This window comes from Scyliorhinus torazame, chromosome 1 (genome assembly GCF_047496885.1).
Source record: "Scyliorhinus torazame isolate Kashiwa2021f chromosome 1, sScyTor2.1, whole genome shotgun sequence".
Lineage (NCBI taxonomy): Eukaryota > Metazoa > Chordata > Chondrichthyes > Carcharhiniformes > Scyliorhinidae > Scyliorhinus > Scyliorhinus torazame.
Genome location: NC_092707.1, coordinates 71,149,958 through 71,157,283, shown reverse-complemented (window position 1 = coordinate 71,157,283; position 7,326 = coordinate 71,149,958). Strand labels below are relative to the sequence as shown.

General features: G+C 43.3%; 1 long non-coding RNA gene across 1 annotated transcript; it reads right to left on the bottom strand.

Annotated features, from left to right (window-relative positions):
• Nucleotides 1-2,746: 2,746 nt before the first annotated feature.
• Nucleotides 2,747-6,686, bottom strand: LOC140408814 (uncharacterized). The gene is made up of 2 exons (XR_011940210.1): nt 6,462-6,686; nt 2,747-4,374 (listed from the first exon to the last, which is right to left on the bottom strand). It is a non-coding gene; the product is annotated as an uncharacterized lncRNA (long non-coding RNA).
• Nucleotides 6,687-7,326: the final 640 nt, after the last annotated feature.

Genomic DNA, 7,326 nt, shown 5'->3' with positions numbered 1-7,326 from the left:
TCAGAGTGAACCCCTAGAGAAAGAGAGTGCTTGACCATCGGCATCACAGAGTAAAGCTCCCTCTACACTGTCCCCATCAAACACTCCCAGGGCAGGTACAGCACGGGGTGAGATACAGCCTAGAAAGGATATTATTAAACTCGAAAGAGTGCAGAAAAGATTTACTAGGATGTTACCGGGACTTGATGGTTTGAGTTATAAGGAGAGGCTGGATTGACTGGGACTTTTTTCCCTGGAGCGTAGAGGCTTAGGGGTGATCTTATAGAGGTCTATAAAATAATGAGGGGCATAGATAAGGTAGATAGTCAACATCTTTTCTCAAAGGTAGGGGAGTCTAAAACTAGAGGGCATAGGTTTAAGGTGAGAGGGGAGAGATTCAGAAGGGCCCAGAGGGGCAATTTCTTCACTCAGAGGGTAGTGAGTGTCTGGAATGTGCTGCTAGAGGTAGTAGTAGAGGCGGGTACAATTGTGTCTTTTAAAAAGCATTTAGATAGTTACATGGGTAGGATGGGTATAGAGGGTTATGGGCCATGTGTGGGCAACTGGGACTAGCTTAATGGTAAAAACTGGGCGGCATGGACTGGTTGGGCCGAAGGGCCTGTTTCCATGCTGTAAACTTCTATGATTCTATGATTACATAATCATGTTTTTAATTCACTTCAGCTTCCCCTCATCCCCTTTCGGGCGGAACAGTAGCACAGTGGTTAGCACTGTTGCTTCTCAGCACCAGGTACCGGGTTCAATTCCCGGCTTGGGTCACTGTCTGTGCGGAGTCTGCCATGTCTCCCCGTGTCTGCGTGGGTTTCCTCCGGATGCTCCAATTTCCTCCCACAAGTTCCGAAAGACGTGCTTGTTAGGTAAATTGGACATTCTGAATTCTCCCTCAGAGTACCCGAACAGGCGCCGGAATGTGGTGACTAGGGGGCTTTTCACTTCATTGCAGTGTTAATGTAAGCCTACTTGTGACAATAATAAATATTATTATACTCTGAAGACAACATGAGGCTGGGCAGAGTGGCACAGCAGCTGGTGGAGTGAGGGACAGGAGGGTAAGGGGGACTTCTTTCCCCACGCAGATTGGGGGCAACCCACGTCTTCCGAACACCCTCTACCAGGAACTCCAATGCCACATCTGAAAACCTGTTGACCTGTCACTTGGTCTCTGAACTATCCTGAAACTTGTCACTGTGCGCCAGCCATCAGACTCCATGCCTTCTTTGGAAGTGGGTGCACAGAACCTGTGTTGCATATATTGCTGCACAAAAATCTAATTTGTGCTTGACAGCCAAACCTGCAGATACCAGTTTTAGCCCCTCCATGCAAATTCAAATTATGCTAATCAGCAATTAGTTTGAAGAATATGTGTTAAAACGAGCCTTTCAAACAGTTGCGTCTTAGCGTAACATCTATTTAGACCCTATCGTCACCATTTCACAAAATGACCTTCCTCCATTCAGAATTAATTGAAACATTTCTGCAGAGCTTGTCAATGCAAACACAAAACTTAGGAGCAGGAGCAGGCCACTCAGCCGCAACTCCACATTCCCACTTACCCCCGGTGACTTTGACATGGTTGCAACTCAAGAATCCATCAACCTCTGATTTAAAAGAAAGTATCAACTTTGCTTCCACCGCTCTCTGAGGATGAGAGGTTCAAAGATTCATAATCCTCTATTTTTAAAATAAATTTAAGAGTAGCCAATTCTCTTTTTTCCAATTAAGGGGCAATTTATTGTGACCGACCTACCTACCCTGCACATCTTTAGGGGTGAGACCCACACAGACACCTTAATTCATGACCCTCTGATAGAAACTTCTCCTCATCACCATCTTAAATGGCGGACCCCTTCTTATTTTTAAAATGTGTCCCCTGTGTCCCCTAGTTCTAGTTTCTCCTACAAGGGGAAATACTCTCTCAGTATCCACTCTGTCAAGTCCCCTCAGGATCTTACATGTTTCAATAAGATCACCTCACATTCTTCGAAGCTCTGGACGGACACAGGCCCAGCCTGTCCCAACTCTCCTTGTGAGATATCGCTCCCCACCGCCCCCCGCCCCCATCAAAACCCTTACATAGAAACATACATCCCTTTTCAGATTCCTGATGCCTTTTTCATAATTTACTGTCCTACCTTTCTTTGAATCATCAGCAAGTTTAGTAATATTCAATCCCTTTTTCAACCACAAATTTGTACCACAAATGATCATCTTTGCCATTGCTCCAGGAATTTCACTAATCTTATGCAAGAGTTACAGTAGAACGGAGCAGAAACGCACTGCAGAGGTTCTAATCCTAATGTATATTAAAAATGCACTTGCACATCAATAATCAGAAATTGCAGTTCAGAGTTCCAGCATACTGAATCCTAATTAAATTGCATTGCTGTTGGCAACCTCGAAATGCCCTATTCAACAGTTAACACTGTATGTACTTGGATGAATGAATGCACAGAGCTATCTTGCAAAAATTAAATATTGTAATGTTTAGCGAAAGGATTGAGTGAAATCATCATTCTCCAAACTTTTAAATTAAAATCAGGTATTTTTGCTAGTGACCAGCAATTCAACAGACCCATATTTTGCAAGCCAGGTTTGATAAGGCAATGGATTTACACTGCATGTAATGTCAATATAAATTGTGTGAGCTGATCTTCTTCAGTAATTATCTCACTATTTCACTCCAGAGTCAGGTCAACTCCTGAATTCAGACTTACTCTGCATATTTAGCATTAGTTGGGAGTGGAAATTGGATTTGATTGGATTTATTTATTGTCACGTGTACCAAAGTACAGTGAAAACTATTTTTCTGCGAGCAGCTCAAACAGATCATAAGTACATGAAAATAAAAGAAAATAAAAAGAAAATACATAATAGGGCAACACAAGGTACACAATATAAATACATAGACACCGGCATCGGTTGGAGCATACAGGAATGTAATATTAAGCAGGTCAGTCCATAAGAGGGTTGTTTAGGAGTCTGGTAACAGCGGGGAAGAAGCTGTTTTTGAATCTGTTCATGCATGTTCTCAGGCTTTTGTATCTCCTGCCCGATGGAAGAAGTTGGAAGAGTGAGCCAATGGAAGAAGTTGGAAGAGTGAGTAAGCCGGGTGGGAGGGGTCTTTGTTTATGCTGCCTGCTTTCCCCAGGCAGCGGGAGGTGTAGATTGAGTCAATGGATGGGAGGCAGGTCTGTGTGATGGACTGGGCGGTGTTCACGACTTTCTGAAATTTCTTGCAGTCTTGGGCCGAGCAGTTGTCATACCAGGCTGTGATGCAGCCAGATAGGATGCTTTCGATGGTGCATCTGTAAAAGTTGGGAAGAGAAAGTGTGGACATGCCGAATTTCCTTAGTTTCCTGAGGAAGTATAGGCGCTGCTGTGCTTTCTTGGTGGTAGCGTCAATGTGGGTGTACCAGGACAGATCTTTGGTGACGTGCACGCCTAGGAATTTGAAGCTGTTAACCATCTCCACCTCAGCCCCATTGATGCTGACAGGGGTATGTACAATACTTTGCTTCCTGAAGTCAATGACCAGCTCTTTAGTTTTGCTGGCATTGAGGGATAGATTGTTGTGGTTGCACCATTCCACTAGGTTCTCTATCTCCCTCCTGTATTCAGACTCGTCATTATTTGAGATCCAGCCCACTATGGTCATGTCATCAGCAAACTTGTAGATGGAGTTGGAACCAAATTTTGCCACGCAGTCATGGATGTACAGGGAGTATAGTAGGGGGCTAAGTATGCAGCCTTGCGGGGCTCCGGTATTGAGGACTATTGTGGAGGAGGAGGTGTTGTTGCTTATTCTTACTGATTGTGGTCTGTAGGTCAGAAAGTCAAGGATCCAGTTGCAGAGTGAGGAGCCAAGTCCGAGGTTTTGGAGTGTTGACATGAACTTGGCTGGAATTATGGTGTTGAAGGCGGAGCGCTAGTCAATAACTAGGAGTCTGATGTAGGAGTCCTTGTTGTGAGATGCTCTAGGGATGAGTGTAGGGCCAGGGAGATGGCCAGGGAATCTGCTGTGGACCAGTTGCTGCGGTATGCGAATTGCAGTGGGTCTAGGCGGTCTGGGAGTTTGGAGTTGATGCGCTTCATGACCAACCTCTCGAAGCACTTCATTATGACTGATGTCATGGCCACCGGATGGCAGTCTTTGAGGCATGTTGCCTGGTTCTTCTTTGGCACCGGTACGATTGTGGTCTTCTTCAAGCAGGTGGGGACCTCAGAGTGGAGTAGGGACAGGTTAAAGATATCCGCGAACACATCTGCCAGCTGGTTCGCACCGGAGTGCACGACCAGGGATCCCGTCCGGACCCGTCGCCTTCAAGAGTTTACTTTCAGGAAGGCCGATCTGACTTCGGAAGCTGTTGCGTCACACTGATGTAAAAATGACTATGTAAATGATTTCTAGAATAATCCTTGTATACATGTATATAACTGATGTTAAAGAAAGCAGAAAGTCATATGTTATAGATAATAACAATGACTATTAGAGAAGCTTTAAACAAATAAAATATTTATCTTGGACATTTGCCGTAACTGATTTGTGCAGTTTCGATTACAAATTCAATCTCAAACCTTAAACTTAGATTTATTTTTGTTAAGATTATTTACATGCTTGGATATTTGAGTTAACAAGTTTATTTCCAGTTATGAACAAGTTTATTTTGCATTGAGTGGAAGAAAGCCTTTCCACGCATTGCACATGCTGAGGGGCCGAGGGAAAAGATTTTATTTGTCTTGCATAAACAAATAATTCAGTAGGATTGGAATATTTTCCTTGAGTTCGCCAGGACAAGTGTATTAATAGTAAACATTACTTTTCCATATCACAGAATTGATACAGTGCAGGAGGCTATTCATCCCCTCCTGTCTGCACCAGCTCTCCAAATGAGCAATTCACCTAGTGCCATTCTCCCATCTCTCCCCGTTAACCTGTAGTCTTCCTTTTCAGTACATTGCCTAATATCCATCACACTCTCAGGCAGTGCATTCCAGACCCTAACCACTCTCATGTTGTTTTTGCTTCATTTGCCAATTGCATTAATTCTGTGTCCTCTCATCTTAACCCTCGTGAGTGGGAACAGTTTTTCCCTCTCTATACCTTCCAGACCCCCAATGATTTTGAATGCCTCTATTCAATCTCTTCACAGCCTTTTCGTCAGGGAAACAGTCCTAACTTTTCTAATCCATCTTTATACCTGAAATTCCTCACCCCTGGAATCATTCTTTTGAATAATTTCTGCATTCTCCCCAGTGCCTTCACATCTTTCCTAAAGTGTAGAAATGGACACAATAGTCCAGCTGAGGCTGAAGCAAGTTCAACATAATGTTCTTGCACTCAATGCCCCTATTTATGAAGCCTAGGATAGTGTTCTTTATTAGCCACTCTTTCAACCTGTCCTGCCATTTTCTTTTATTCTCTTATGCACAATGCCAGCCAGGTTCCTCTGCTCCTGCATTAACTTTCGAGTTGCACCCTTTAGTTTATATTCCGTGTTCTCTGTACCAAAATGAATCACCTCTTCTTCCTTATTATAAAAAGATGCAAAGTATTCATTTAATAACTTAGCTAGCACTCTTCTTCCATGTTTAAATCCCCTTTTTTCCCCAAATCAGCCCAATTCCCGTTTACCTTCTACTGCTAGAAGACTTCAGGATCCCCTTTTATGTTAACTGTCACTCTCTTTCCATGCATCCTCTTTGTGTCTCTTATTTGCTTCTTCACTTCCCCTCTAAACCTTTTATATTCAGCCTGGTTTTCAATTGTATTTTCAACCTCACACCTGGCATAAACGCACTTTTTTTTCCTAATCTTAATTTCTGTCTCTTTTATCATCCAGCAAGCTCTAAACTTGTAAATAAAAGCAAATTACTGTGGGTGCTGGAACCTGAAACAAAAACAGAAAATACTGGACAATCTCAGCAGGTCTGACAGCATATGTGGGGAGAAGGGAGGTAACCTTTCAAATCTGGATGACTCTTTGTCAAAGTTTTCTAAATTTGTTGCCCTACCTTTCCCATTCAAGGGAATGTAGTTTGACTGTGCTAGAACTAAGGTAGCCCATTGCTCAGCTACATTCAGATACAGTTGCACCTAGCTCTCCCAAATAAACCACTCGATAAATTCAGTGTAAAGTTCTTTCTCTTCTATGTCCATTGCAAACAGTTTTAATTGGTGTGTAGCAGGTTGTCTTAAGAGGGCCTTTAATTGCCCTAATGGGCTACCCGTTGCTTGCATTTGTTTTGGCTACTCTCCTCTTTTGAATATACTTCTAGAAGTTCAATTATCTCCTTCATCATGTTGGCTCAACAGCACGCAGACATGGATGACTACAGAATCCCCAAGCAGATCTGCACCAATGCGAACTTTCTCAGGTATCATGGCATCAAGGTGGTCAGTGCAAACAAAACAAGGATACCCCCAAAAAAAGAATCTTACAGACTTCAGAATTATATACCACCTCTCTTGGGAAACACTGCCGCATACAAGTCCATGTGCAGGCAAGCCAATGAAATTTGGTTCAGCAGAGGTTCCCAACCGGTGTTCCGCGGCACGATCGTGCGCCGTGAAAGCTCCACAAGTTGCCGCAAAATAAGCGTTAAAATGATTAAACCTTAATGTAAACACATTACATCCAATCTTCGTTTTCAGCTGGTTAGGCACAAACAAACGGGTCTCTCTGAAGTAAAAAGCATTACAGTTGCGGCTGCGTGGCCCGTTCCCGACCGGCGCATGCGCAGTTCGGATTACCTACGTCCAACATTCGGACCCGCGCATGTGCAACCCTTGGCTGACACATGCACAGGTGATCCCAGCTTTCTTGGGAACTGCGCCTGCGCAACCAAAAAAAAAAACCGCAAAAAAGGGCGCCAAAACCTGGGAAAAGACGGAAACAAAGAGAAATTGGGGGGGGGGGGGGGGAACAGGAGAGAAGACAGGGAGAAGTTTTTTTTAAATTCCCAGTAATGGTAGGAAACAGGAACCAATAAAGTTAAGAAAAGAAGAAACAGGCTCTAATATTGTATTTGACATGCACATGGCCATAAGGCTTTCATTGTAAATTTCTTGAACTAATGAAAATTGCATTCAATGGTTACTTGGCATGTTTTTAGGAGGTTTTTAGAGATAAAGGCTTTTGCCAGAGGGCAGTTCAATTGGAGAAAATATAAATGCCATGACATAAGAAATAATAATCTTTAATAGTGTCACAAGTAGGCTTGCATTAACACTGCGATAAAGTTACTGTAAAATCCCCTAGTCGCCACACTGACGCCAGTTCAGGTACACTTAAGGGAGAATTCACCTAACAGCACGTCTTGCAAGAT